Source organism: Anthonomus grandis, chromosome 13 (assembly GCF_022605725.1).
Source record: "Anthonomus grandis grandis chromosome 13, icAntGran1.3, whole genome shotgun sequence".
In the NCBI taxonomy this organism is placed as follows: domain Eukaryota; kingdom Metazoa; phylum Arthropoda; class Insecta; order Coleoptera; family Curculionidae; genus Anthonomus; species Anthonomus grandis.
Window position 1 is genome coordinate 23952537 of NC_065558.1, and position 5101 is coordinate 23957637.

Sequence of the window (5101 nt, forward strand, 5' to 3'; positions counted from 1 at the left end):
AAAATTGCTTTTAAAAGGTTCTTTAAATGCTCCAATTGAATGAAACCTCTAAGTGCCTCCACTAAAAAGTTATTAATATTTGAAAAAAAAAAGTGTGAAAAAGGGTATTTTCAACTGAGGGCTGCTCACCCTGTATAAACGATAGCGTTAATTTGAATATACCGTTTTATTCAGAAAGGATGCAGGTTTAATTAATCCAAATGACATTTTTTAAAATTTTGAACCATAAAAATTTTACACAGAAAAAATTAAAAAAAAGCATTTTTTTTGGGTTTTTTTGATTTTTCTTCTAAAAAAAACATTTTTTCAAAAAAATTTCTAAATAAAAATTGTAGCCCCCGATGAGGCGCACACATCTTCTGTGAGTCACTATTTCCGGAAAGATACCGTTAAACCGTCAGAAGGGCTAGAATATCACAAACGTCTAAAACTTTGACCGTTAAAAAAAAATACTTCCCGTTTGCTGAGAATAACCAAAAAGTATACAGTCCATCTAGAGGTGAGGTCTAATCGACCCGGTAAATTTCATAAAATTCAAAGAACCGTTGCGACCTGTATCGAAACACGTGGAAAAAATCGAACAAAAAATTTTTTTTGAGTTCTAAGGCTTCCCCCTCCTAAACAAAAAAACAAATGAAAAATTGAAGATAATAGAGTTGTAGCCTCATATATCTAGATTATAAAAATATAAAAATCATTCCTCTACCCTAATTAGAAAAAAAGTTATAAGCACTTTTGTCCGCCGAGTCCCGAGGTCGTGCGAAAACTCCCCAAAAGTAGCGGCCCTCCATTAGAGCTTCGCTCTAATAACAAGTACGAGCTTCGCTCGTACTTTGATCAGTTGGGACCAGTAGAAAAGCTTTTGTTCAGAGGAAACTAATTCAAAAAAGAATTAAATTTATTAGAGATTGTTTAACAGGTGCTGCCCCGGCAACGCTGTGAGCTTAACGACCATTTGTTTTTACGGTTTTTGGGGTATCATGCTTCTAAGAATCATGATGTGATAAGAGCTCCGCTCTACTCCTTCCATTCGGCCCTATTCCTTTAAAGGTTGGCAATCCAAGTGGCAAGCAACTCGTTAAACAGCTGCTCTGAAGATTTTGAATGAGCCATCTGTGTAGATCCTCGAGCAATGAGTTGTGTATTCTCACTATTCACCTTTTCTCTAAATTCTTCCCTTGAAAACCAACCGATGTATTTCATTATAATCTCCTCTTATTCTAGGTCCAATACACCATAATTTGCACTATTTTATTGTTATCATTAGCTTTATCATTAGTTTTCCTGCATTCTATTGAGAGCTTTGGTGTTTCTTATTTTTTCGATTCAGGATATGTGTAGTGTTCTCTTATACATTTCGAAAGCTTTAATGCATTTTTCAAGCAAAAAATTGACAGTCAAATGCAGTCATACAGGAGGATGAAGGTTGGTGAAAACTTCTAGGTCTAGGCCACACCTGATAAAGATGTTTTTTATGGCGATGAGAGTAAGTACGCTGAAATAAATAATAAGACTCTAGCACACACTTTTGCATAATATATCAACCCTTTGTAAAAATTCAATAATTTTACCTAAATAAAACATAAATTTTTGGCAAATCATGTTTCATAAAATCCTGCATTGAAATATTTCAAACTGGTTTTGCCATATATCTTTTCTAATATCCTTTATTTTATATTGGCCTTTATATTAAGGTTAATACAATGAAATATGCAAATGATAATCAGAAACGGAATAAGAAATACAATAAACCATTAACGGATTGAATCGGAGCTACAGAAGCCGAGATATTAATGAAACATTGGAAAAAACAAAAGAAAACTTGTTTTTTCCCACTATATCACTTTCTTTTTCTTAAAATGGCTATTGACTAATTTTAATGTAAGCCCTAAACAGATAATTTCTAGTAAAAAAAACCAAAGAAACACATTTTGTTCGAAAATCGACAGGGAAGGATTAAAAAAGGTTATAACCGATTTGACTCTAAAATGAACAGAAAACCTATTTATTTGCATTTTTCAATTCTCGAAGAAATCCGTGTTCAAGATGAACATTTTTTCAAAATATGCTCCCAATTCAATTTTTTTATTGGTTCAAGATCATTCAAAAAATAGTAAAAAAGCTTATTGACAAATTTTTTTACAATTTATGGGAGTGCCACAATAGAAAAGGAAAAGATTAGACTGTATAATAATCTGTGTATTGGGATTGGATAAAAGAATTTTCACGTCGACTGTTCTATTTTCCATTTTCATTTTGAAAGTCAATTAGGTAAATGGAAAGATGAATAGAAGCTAAAATTAAGCTAGTAAAATAAACCATTGAAATAAAATAACCGTCACTTGCTTTAACAACCCCTGCAATGAAGTTTATCTACTAAACTTACCCTATGTCGCCCAAACCCTAAATTGAAAAAAACAATTAGAACTAGGTATATGAATTTTGCTGCCAAAATATTAAATTATATAATTTATCAAACCGACCGTGAAAAAATAAATTTTAGTGCGCCCATGACATGCCAAGCTCAAACAGCAATGCTCAATGACATCTGAATTTGACAAGTCAGTTAAATTCAGATGTCAATGTCAACCCAATAAAACAATAATATAATTCACCTTGAGAAATTATTATTATTTTTTAACTAATATTTATTGGAAAACTTCAACACAAATTATTTGCTAAATAAAACTGATGAAAATCTCATAACTTCATTCAAGTTCGCATATATTTTGCCTGTGTGGCCTTTGTTTTGTGTACCTAGAATTATTACAAGGTATGATTTGTTTTCATCCTGGTCAACAATTTAACAGCTGTGGGACCCATTTGTTGTAGGAGAAGAATTGCATGTTTTAACTGCTGATTAGACTACACAACCAGAAATAAATAAGCTAAATGAAGTATGTTAGGATACCCCAGAGATCATGAAATGTGTTTGATAGGGCTCAGACCATGCACTTAAGGACATCCGTCAAGAAATCATTGAGATTCTACCATATTGATGAAATTGGGAAACCAGGAAGAACTGCCTGTCTTTACTGTTGGTTAGAGTACACAGACAGAAATAAATAAGCTACAGGAAGTATGTTAGGATTCCCCAGAGATCATGGAACATGTTTGAAGGGATATGAATCAGCTTTTTTGTTGTGAGTAAAACAGAGCAATATTTTAATAAAGTTTTACTTATTACTGGATTGTTTCACCAGAAGATAATTTATATACTTTGTGTTGTCTCAATGAAATATGCATATCTAATTATATATACTTTATTTGTTTCAGATCTTGAATAGGCAAAATGGCACGAGAATCTTCCAACTGGACCCAAAGTCTCTATTTTTGGTTAGAAAATAAAACTTATTTAATGTTTATGTTCCATGACCTGTTTATTGTTTTATTAAATTTTGTCATACAGTTATTTAGTTTTAATAATTAAAGAGAAAGTTGTTGTTGTTTTTTTTTTTGAAGATTCCATTCCTTAAGGCATAAACCACATTATGCTCTTCTCTGCAGTTATTACCATATGATTGTTATCCATTTCATACACATGTTTAATTTTAAAATTTCATATAATAAATAGTTTTGACAATCTACCCTCATATAAAGCAGATATTATTGGAACAGTTTTCTATGAGCTACTGTTTATATGTGGCGATCAGTTTAAATTTGTACATACACTTAATCAGAAATATTTCATAGACAGTATTTATACCTGAATGTTCTTACATACTTAACTAAAGGAGTGCTTTATTCTTTTGCTTAATCATAATATATCTTGTTTAATCAATGTTTTTAATTTATTTAGAAAGTCATTTCAGATATGTACTTAGGTCATTAATAAGTTACAATGCCTTGCAGAAAAGCAAACATATCTGGTTTCTAAATTGGTACACTGGCTGAAAGGGAGGACAAGAGAACTCCAAAGACTAACCCTTTCAGCACACTTACAAGTATCTTTTAGTTTCTCATAATGCTCTCGGTCAATTAAAAATTTATTTATTCATTTATTCAATCAATATACGGGAAACCCCATTGTACAAAAGATTTGGTTACAATATTAAATAAAGTAAAAGATGTATAATTAACATAATAAAAGTACTTTCACGAACATAATTAGACAGTCTTCAAAACATATACACAAGAAATAAACACAATAAGAAAACAATAAATTAAAATATTTGACCCAGTTGACCAATAAATCCAGAGAGTGAGCTTGCAAATGGATCAAGTTCAGGGTGAGAGTTGAAATAGGCAAGACTAGGACAGATTGGTAAAGCAAACAGTTCATGTCTCCTTAGGGTGCATGCAGGGACCTTTAAATTAAAGCTGTTGATGAGAGCAGGACAATCAATAAGCCCATGAATAACCTTATACATAAAGCTGAGGTCACTTTGAATCCTTCTAGATTCCAACAATTGAAGTCCCAATATTGCCTCCATGTCAAGTAGGTTATCCTGCATATTCAACTTGTAGGAACAGTACTGGGTAAACCTCTTTTGGACTCTTTCAGGTTGCATTTTGTGACAATTATAAAAAGGAGACCAAATGATCGAGGCATACTCTAAATGACTTCTAACCAATGAACAATAAAGTATCTTCAAAGTAGATATAGACATGTCACGACAAGTTCCTAAAACAAAACCTAACATCTGAGAGGCCTTCCCCTCCACAAGATCACAGTGTTCCCCAAATTTGAGCTGAGTATCAAAGACTACTCCTAAATTCTTTATTGAGTCAACAGAACTAAGTACTATGTCATCAATAGTGTATATATTAATCATTTTATTTTTAAGTCTAGAGAATCCAATTGAGTAGCACTTATTTACATTTAAAGAGAGATCATTCATATTAGCCCACTTTATAAAAAAATATGTTAAATCATTTATAATATTTTCACTAGATTAGCTATTTTACAGTTTTATTTTCCAGTAGAAGAAGAACATGAATACTCACACAATTCTCTTAAATATTCCAAGTTAAAGGAAAAAACATTCAATATTATTTAAATCTTTTTTTTTTTTGTAAGTAGAAGTCCATTGTTGAAGTGGAGTGGCTATAATATAGTGGGTTGGGAAGACTTTTCTCGACAAATGAAAATGCCAATCTT

General features: G+C 31.6%; 1 long non-coding RNA gene across 1 annotated transcript; it reads left to right on the forward strand.

Annotated features, from left to right (window-relative positions):
• The first annotated feature begins 2213 nt into the window (after positions 1 to 2213).
• LOC126743522 (uncharacterized) lies at positions 2214 to 3442 on the forward strand. Its single transcript, XR_007662908.1, has 3 exons — positions 2214 to 2773; positions 2833 to 3143; positions 3277 to 3442. It is a non-coding gene; the product is annotated as an uncharacterized LOC126743522 (long non-coding RNA).
• Positions 3443 to 5101: the final 1659 nt, after the last annotated feature.